Here is a 10,343-nt window from a genome sequence, read left to right as displayed (position 1 = left end):
TTTAATTGCAACCGTACCGGTTATTTTTACAGTTTCGAATGACGTTTAAATGTATTATTCAGAATTAATTGTGGGAGTATTTATTTGCTAAACGTCTTAAATACAGGTCTATAATTGTTTTATTATCAGTTATAACTTTAAATTATAGGTTAAAACAATTGTATCGCCATAGCTGAATCATGGTGCCAAAATTGTAGCACGATTATAGCTACGACAATACCAATATCCAATGCAAGTCCAACATAGTGTTAATTAGTGATAACATTTTTATTCACGTAAAATACGAAGAAAAAAGTTAATGTTTGTTTTGTATAATAAAACCACTAGAGCACACTGATTTTTGTATTAATCATCGGCTATTGGAAGGAAGGAAGGAAGGAAGGATATGTTTTATTTAACGACGCACTCAACACATTTTATTTACGGTAGGACATAAGGTTAAGGACTACACATAATAAGAGAGGAAACCCACTGTCGCCACTTTATGGGCTACTCTTTTCGATTAGCAGCAAGGGATCTCTTATATGCATCATCCCACAGAGAGGACAGCATATACCACGGATTGTGATATACCAGTCGTGGTGCACTGGTTGGGACGGGGGGGGGGGGGGGAGCAATCAGAATATGGATTTGAATAAATATTTTTTTTATTTATGATTTATTTTTCATAATGTTACATCATTAGAAACTGATTTAATACGACCAGAGTTGATTACAAACAATTTAAATTATGTTTATATATTCATATTAATTTTATATATGACCTCACATTAATGTTAATGTCTACCCCCCCCCCCCCCCCCATTTACCGCCATCTTCCGACGCCTATGTTTTACGAGTTGTTTCCAAATATATCTAACTAGCGAAAAAACTTTAAAATTATTTTTTATTAAAATATATAAAAATATTAAAATGTGTTCGGTAATCTGTTATATAATTATTTTAAGTCATAGATATATAAGACGCGTGCTGCTTTACTGTATATATAACGCATGTGTTATTTTAAATGAGAGGGGGTATACGATTGTCTTTGATGTTACGTAAAGGGGACATTTAAAAATATTGTTTGGGCGAATTACAGGTATGATTTAATAGGCAAGCGCAAATCTAGGATTTTTAAATAGCATGGCGCTTAATCGTGTGATGGATTTTAATTTTAAAAATTATCACATCACAATTATTCAAAACTATATTAAAATAACAGACATGTTGCTGCGAAACACTAGTTTCTCCGATTTTATAAAACAGCTTTCTTCATATATTTTCACCTTAGTAATGATTTGTGCCATAGTGCCACGATATTAACTTCAATAGCAATACTCACCACATCAAATGTTGTAAAGAATAGTTCCCTTATACAATATCAATGTCATAATAAAATATTTTCTATTGATATATTTAGGTTTTTTTTATACATTTATATATTGGAGTGTTTTGAAAGAAATTTCTCGGGATTTCCTAGTTTTTAAATAGAAATACAATAAACGCTGTGACAAACGTGCTAAAGTCTCGAACTTCGTTGTCGTAGTCACACGTCGGGCCCATGCATTAGAAACTGGCGACAGCCAAAGTCGTATATATAGAGAGACTTTCGGTTGTCTCGGTTCATGCATCAGACCCCTGAACCGGTATTGGACCAGTCTTCGTTCCCACTGGTCTAACATAATGCAGATTAGGTCCAACCGATAATTCATCAGAGAGAAGTGTTTTCATCTTTCTGATGTTCTGATGTGCCTCTATAGGTGTCAGACGATGCTAGCAATATTAATTCGCCTTTCAACTTGAGGGAGGGGTACATAAGATTCATAGTTAGAGCGGTATAATAGCCTACCCCTGCCCCATCTCCACCACACACACACACACCCGCTCCCGACGTCTATGGTTTAATAAACTTAATAATATTTAAAGATAATTTGACGAATTGTTTTGCTTACCCAGAGCTAGCCCTGAAGTTTATTTATAAATGACAAAACAAGTTACATTAGCCCGAGTACTCTGACTGCAAGAGAGCTAGACGGACATTTGGACATAAATACGCTGTCATTACAGTCAGAGACCAAGCTATGTAATTTTTTGGCAATCGCCGACCACCAAAAAGTAGTCAAAGATTTCTGCTCTAATACCATAACAATCCTATGTTTGACGTCAAATATATTTACATCGACCATTTTCGAGTTCATTGATTAAAAAAAATTCAGATATTAATCACTAAGACTTCTATATCAGAAATATCAAATGTTTGGCAGCTAATAGCCGATGGTTAATAAATCATTGTGCTCTAGTGTTGTCGTTAAACAAAAACAGACTTTTAAAAATCCCCCTTCCTTTTTGTCTTATCTGTATCTCTCAAATTGCTGGTTCCAGCCAGTGCACCACGACTGGTATATCAAAGGCCGTGGTATGTGCTATCCTGTCTGTAGGATGATGCATATAAAAGATACCTTGCTACTAATGGAAAAATGTAGCGGGTTTCCTCTCTATGACTATGTCAAAATTACTAAATGTTTGATATCCAATAGCCGATGATTAATAAATCAATGTGCTCTAGTGGTGTCGTTAAACAAAACAAACATTTTAAATAAGCTGAAATGAAATCAGTGTCAGGTACGCAGGTCTGTAGGTACCCGGTGGCCTGTTCCACCCCCTACCCCCAAGTTTCTTTTCCGTCCTACTATTATTTATAATATTAATATATCCTGGAAAACACTGCTCGTTGGCAGAAAGGAGTTTCGGGGGTCGAACTGCCCATGCATAAAGCATATTTTCTGTTTAAAAATATTTGTTTTAGAGGAACATGGTCTGACACCCCCCCCCCCCCCCCCCCCCCCCCCCCCCCCCCCCAAACCCTAGAAACTTTGTTCGCCAAAGTCTAGACCCTCCTCCCTGCACACGCGCCTGTGTTCTCAATATACTAGGCCATCCAGATAAGAAGTTCATGGGACAACGTATCCCTGCACCTCCCGAAATGTGTATAACTTTTGTCACACTCCACACACATACGGAGGCGTAATTAGAGGAGAACAGAATCCGGCAGTCCGGTCAGGCCATGACAAATATGTGCCAAATCAACAGCAATGTCTTTCAGTAAAGGTATTTTGTCTCTAACGTCACAACTACAATGAATGTCAAACATCTTTTTTTTGGCAGTGCAAGAGGGATGAAATCTCCAGTAAAAGATCTTCTCGGGAGTGGCTGTCCTAAAACGAGGCACTAGATAAAGAATAATAAAACTAACAAGTATTTTGCCAAATACCCATTTAAACAGCGGTTGCAAAACGAAGTACTTGCAGGCGTTGGAACTGACAGCGTAGGAGTTGGGGGTTGATCGAGAGCTACAGACACTCAGTACTGGGGACACGCAGAGGGGGGGGGGGGGGGGGGGGGACCTTCCTGAGTTTGCTGCATTGTAAGATGTTTCTGACTAATAAAATATTTCTACAATTAAACTTACAAATTAAATATATTTTCTTGTTTAGAATATCAGTGTCTGTATATTGAATGTGTTTCTTGTCATCTTAATATTTGTAAGAAGCCCAAACAGAATTTTGTCTTCAAATAATTAAAAATAATACTAGTAGTTTAGGAAATAAAATAAAATTGAACCAATTACAAATATTAGAACGATAAGAAACACGTTTAATATACAGCCACTAATATTTTATGCAGAAAATATATTTGATATGTAATTACAATCGTTAAAAAGTCTCTGTTAGTCGATAATATCTTTAAAATTGCAGCAACTCGGGAATGTCCCTTTAACAGTTGAACTATTTGTCATTAAATCAAAGTAAGCCTACATATTAAAACCGAAAAATCACACCAGGAGCAAAGGCTACAATTATAAGTGCACTGCTTTATTCAACGGGGCTTAGGGTTCACAAAACGTAAACATTTATTTTATCATCTCTTTGACAGTCTAACGTCGTCTGCAAATTGAAGTATGCGCGTGACACAGCGGAAATAAAGTAACATTGCAACGTTCAGCCAGCCAACTTTTGCTAAACGTTTGCAAACATATTTTGAATGGTGGTTCCCGAAATGGTCATTCCGTTTAATGTGTAGCGTAAAAAATATGTCTTCCAAGACAAGCGTTAGCGACAAACCGCTGTCTAAACTTACTCCTGGGGAAAAAACCTGTCCCATCTGCGCAAGCGCAACAGACTAAGCAGTAAACCAGCCCCAAGTTCAGCCAGCAAACATTTCGCTAACGTCCGCGAAGTATTTGATTGGTTCCCAGTGTGACCATTTGGTTTACCGTGAAGCGCATAATCCAGTCTAGCGTTTGCCAATAGTACTGCGCACGGGTCAATCGTCAGTTTTACAGCGTGTGGCAATAGTAAAATAGTACCGGCCTCGGTGGCGTCGTGGCAGGCCATTGGTCTACAGGCTGGTAGGTACTGGGTTCGGATCCCAGTCGAGGCATGGGATTTTTAATCCAGATACCGACTCCAAACCCTGAGTGAGTGCTCCGCAAGGCTCAATGGGTAGGTGTAAACCACTTGCACCGACCAGTGATCCATAACTGGTTCAACAAAGGTCATGGTTTGTGCTATCCTGCCTGTGGGAAGCGCAAATAAAAGATCCCTTGCTGCCAATCGGAAGAGTAGCCCATGTAGTGGCGACAGCGGGTTTCCTCTCAAAATCTGTGTGGTCCTGAACCATATGTCTGACGCCATATAACCGTAAATAAAATGTGTTGAGTGCGTCGTTAAATAAAACACTTCTTCTTCTTCTTAGTAAAATAGTATTGATTTTTTTAACTTCGCGGAAATTCGTAATTCCGTTTCCAAATGTAAATTCCGTTTCACAATGGGAATTCCGGGAATTCCATCCGTTTTCCGCGATGTCTAACTGTGTGCTTATGAATCAAAACAAAATATATTTTAAAAACAAAGGCAATGAGCAGTAATGGACGCTGTATTTGGGGAAAGTCAAAGTTTTCCTGAAGAAATTAGCCCATAGAAGCAATCTAATTAAAATTAGCTCCACTATTGCATGTGGATCTAACAGCAGCCCGTTGGAGCTCATGTCCAGTTGACCTTTCATTCGACCAATCAAAACTTTACTTGCAAAATCATGCCAGTGATTTGAAAAGAATTTGAAAACATTCGGGATTATGCCGAGGGTATACGAAATAATTCGGGTGAATTACGAAATATGCCGGAAACTAATTGCAATATAAAATTTTATATAAAACTGGTTTCAAGACGAAAAAATAAATCGTGATGGTATAGCCATAAAATCTATTTATACTAGTATACAATCCAAAGTTTATTACTGCACTTTCCCCCTGTTTTTTCAATGTTGAAATAGATCAACAAGTTCGCCTATTGTATATATAGTTTCGCCCGATATTTTTAGGATTTGTATGCTCCCGAATAACGCTATAAAAGGCGAAGTTTAATTGGTCGATATTTAAATTGCTATTTATAGATGAAATGTCACCTGGACATGGGAGTCCACGCAATGCTGTTAGATTTTCTGGCTAGACCCAGTAGAGCTAATTTTAATCAGATTGCCATAGAAGCTGAGCAATACATTCAGACAAAAATCAAGAAAATATGAACTGGAGTCTGAACAACTGTGGCGAAAATAGACGTCGGAAATGAGGGTAGTAAACGTCGCATGCGACGCCTTGTTTTGCAACCACTGCATATATATATATATATATATATACGCACGCAAGCACACACATGTACACACACATACACACGTACACACACATATAAACACTAACACACGTATACTAACACACATATGTACACACACACGCGTACGTACACACACACACACACACACACACACATATATATATATATATATATATATATATATATATATATATATATATATATATATATATATATATACATGTATATACACATATACACGCACGCACGCACACACACGCATATACACACACGCACATGTACACACACACACGTACACACACATACGTACAGACACATACGTACACACATGTACACGCACATACGTACACACGCACACATACGTAGACACGCAAACACATACATACACAGACACACACACACATACATACACACACACACACATATACACAGGCACACACACACACACACACACACACACACACACACACACACACACACACACACACTGTGTGTTTTAGCCAGGACATTGGTGTGACAGGGCGCTAGTTTAATTGTAATCTACAATATGAACATCATGTTTTTAAAGGCAGGTACTCGATATGATCAAACGTTTGACATACAATAAAACCCATATACCCCGGTATGTACAATTAGCCTATTATTGTCAGTCATGTTTCGTTTTTATTTACCGATCATTTGATTTTGGGGTGAGTATGTTTATTTATAACTGTATATATAATTATATCAATTTACTAAATATTAAAATAATAAAAAAAAATGCAGAATTTTGAATTCCCTAAAAGAATCTCATTAGTTTTGTTGTATTATTTATACCATTTGATTCCATCGATAACAATTATATACGAGTATACATGCATGCACACACAGCGGTATAGTGTCTTGTCCGTCTAGTTATTAGAGAGGAAACCCGATAATTTTTTTCCATTAGTAACCGGATATCTTTTATATGCATCATCCCACAGGCAAGATAGCACATAACATGACCTTTGATATGCCAGTCGTGGTGCACTGTCTGGAACGAGAAATAGCCCACAAGTTCTACCGATCTGTGGGGATCGATCTCAGACCGACCTCACACCATGCGAGCGCAAATACAAATAGGCTACACACCTAACGATGCATTTATAATAATTGTCGAACGTTTCTTAGTTGGGAACTCAAACCCATGATGACATTTTACACAGAGTGGGTAAACAAGTTATGATTTTATTTTTGCGTGGGCGGGATTTAGCTCAGTCGGTTGACTGGTCGCCTTAGCTGCTTGCGTCACAGGATCGAACCACCTCTGTGGATCCATTAAACTGATTTGGGTTTTTTCTCGTTTCAACCAGTGCACCACAACTGGTCAAAGGCCATGGTATGAGCTTTCCTGTCTGTGAGAAAGTGCATATTAAAGATCCTTTGCTGCTAATAATTGTTTTTAGCGTGTTTTCCTCTGTTGACTGTCAGAATTACCAAATGTTTGACATCCAATAGCCAATGATTAATTAATCAATATGCGCTAGTAGTGTCGTTAAACGAAACAAACTTCTTTTTTTTACGCGACAATGAATTATATACTGTATATATATTATCCACAAGGCTCAATGGGTAGGTGTAAACCACTTGCACCGACCAGTGATCCATAACTGGTTCAACAAAGGCCATGGTTTGTGCTATCCTGCCTGTGGGAAGTGCAAATAAAAGATCCCTTGCTTGCTGTATATTTGAGCTGAGTAAACACCTTCTAATGTAGACATGACAATTTAATATGAATATGATGGCTTAATCGATTATCTAACTGATTAGGGTGGATTTTCTTTTCATATGAAAACTTTAATTTTAATTTAATTAAAAAAAATTATTATTTTTTTTTTTAATAAATAGATATGAATAATCTTACTGCATATTTACTATGTCAGGGGTAGTTTTCAGAAAAGGAGATTCTTAACATTTCAAAAGGATGGATTTTACTGTACCTAACTACCGGAGGTACATGGATATCATCCACTGAGAGTACTTTTCCTTTAACATGGTATATTACATTACATATATGTCGGCTAATGTACATTTCAGCTAAGTAAACACCTTCTAATGTAGACATGACAATTAAATATGTATATCATGGATTAATCCATTATCTAAATGATCAGAGTACATTTCCAAATTAAAAGAAATTATTATTATTATTATTTAAAAATATATGTGAATAACCTTATGGTACATGTATGTTTGCTGTCAGTGCTAGGGATAGTTCTAGGAAAATGAGACACTTAAGATTTCAGTAGGGTGGGTTTTACAGTACCCAACTACCGAGGGTACATTATCGTCCACCAAGGGTACTTTTCCCAAAAGATGTTATATTAATTTACATATTTGTTAACTAATGTATATTTCAGCTAAGTAAACACCTTATGTAGTCACTATATGTGATAGATTAATCCATTATCTAAATGATCAGTGTAGATGTCTAAATTGTATGTAATGTTTTTATTTTGTAATCAAATATATGTGAATAACCTTGCAGTATGTTTACTATCCATGCTAGTAGTGGAGCGACTTAGCTGATCAATTTTGCACTTTTCTGTGAAAGCATGAACATTGGCAAATGGTTAGAGTAACCCAATACAAGGATATTTAGTCCAGGGCCCACTGGAAATTGCACCCTGTATGGCTGCCATCTTGAAATCCAAGATGGCCACCATTGTGGACCTGTTTTGTTTAATATCTCCTTAACTAATACACATATCGAGAGAGTTGAAATGCCTATACCCACATGTTAGGGGACTAGGAATCCAGTGGTGACAGAAGTGTTTGCAAATTGTGGCTGCCATCTTGAAATCAAAGATGGTCGCCGTCCACATGCTATTTTGCCAATCTAATTAACAGCTCTACTGGGTCCGACAGTAGATCTAACAGCATTGCGTGGACTCTCATGTCCAGGTGACATTTCATCTATAAATAACAATTTAAATATCGACCAATTACACTTCGCCTTTTATAGCGTTATTCGGGAGCATACAAATTCTAAAAATATCGGGCGAGACTATTTATACAATAGGCGACCTTGTTGGTATTATTAAACCTGATTGAATACGTTACACCGCCTATGACTATGTTATGTATAGTATGTTTCTGGCATGATTCAACCTACCGGGTCGTGGTTAGGCCATCGGTCAACAGGCTGGTACGTACTGGGTTCGGATCCCAGTCGAGGCATGGGATTTTTTATCCAGATACCGACTCCAAACCCTGAGTGAGTGCTCCGCAAGGCTGAATGGATAGGTGTAAAACCACTTGCACCGACCATTGATCCATAACAAGCTGATTAAAATTAGCTCTACTGGTCTCACCAGTAGATCTAACAGCATTGCATAGACTCCCATGTCCAGGTGACATTTCATCCATAAATAACAATTTAAATATCGACCAATTACACTTCGCCTTTTATAGCGTTATTCGGGAGCATACAAATTCTAAAAATATCGGGCGAGACTATTTATGCAATAGGCGACCTTGTTGGTCTATTTCAACACTGAAAAAACGGGGGAAGTGCAGTAATAAACTCTGGATTGTATACTAGTATAAACAGATTTTATGGTTATACCATCACAGGGGTTTTTTTTGGTCTTGAAACAAATTTTATATATAATTTTATATTGAAATTAGTTTTCGGCATACTTCGTAATTCACCTGAATCATTTCGTATACCCTCGGCATAATCCCGAATGTTTTCAAATTCTTTTCAAATCACTGGCATGATTTTGCAAGTAAGGTTTTTATTGGTCGAATGAAAGGTCAACTGGACCTCATCCAACGGGCTGCTGTTAGATCCACATGTAATAGTGGAGCTAATTTTAATTAGATTGCTATTTTGCTTGATATCTCATTTAGTAGTAAAGATATCAATACAGATTTAACACCTAGACTGACATTTCAGGGGTCTAAGAATCCAATGGTGACATCGAATATATGGCTGTCATCTTGAAATCCAAGATGGCCACCATCCACAAGCTATTTTACTCAATATCTCATAAAACATAAAATATATCAATACAGTTTTAACACCTATAATAACATTAATCATCGGCTATTGTCACTATAGGTACTTGTGCGATCATACATCAAAATGACGAATCTTGCAATAATAGTGGTCATCCTGTTCTGTTATAAAGACAGGCTGCAGGTTCTGAAATCAAAAGTCAATTTGGACCACCTTATTACATGACCCATTTAGTTAAATCTGAATTTTGATAGCACCATTGCCCTCCTTGGCTCCTACAACCATAGGGTAAATGCAATAATTTTTGTTTATCTGTCAATTTATAAGCAAGCTATATAGCCATTTCCCTGATTTGTCAACCATTTTGTCCGCCATCTTGGATTTTTCTTCAAGGGTGCCCAGGTGGCACCCAGTAGATTATTGATGTGCACCAAATTGTGCAGACTTTGGACGCAAATTGGCATTTGGCTATTCACTTTTTTTTTTTTTTTATTATAATAATAATAAAAAAACATTTAAACAAAATTCTTATAATATGGAAATCTACTCTGATCATTTAGATAATGGATTAATCCATCATATACATATTTAATTATTAGTGTTTATATAAGAAGGTGTTTACTTAGCTGAAATATATATTAGCTAACAAATAAGTAAACTAATATACCATATTTTGGGAAAGTACCTTCAGTAGATGATCTTGTACC

This window comes from Gigantopelta aegis, chromosome 10, assembly GCF_016097555.1.
Source record: "Gigantopelta aegis isolate Gae_Host chromosome 10, Gae_host_genome, whole genome shotgun sequence".
Classification (NCBI taxonomy): domain Eukaryota; kingdom Metazoa; phylum Mollusca; class Gastropoda; order Neomphalida; family Peltospiridae; genus Gigantopelta; species Gigantopelta aegis.
This window is presented reverse-complemented; position numbering follows the sequence as displayed.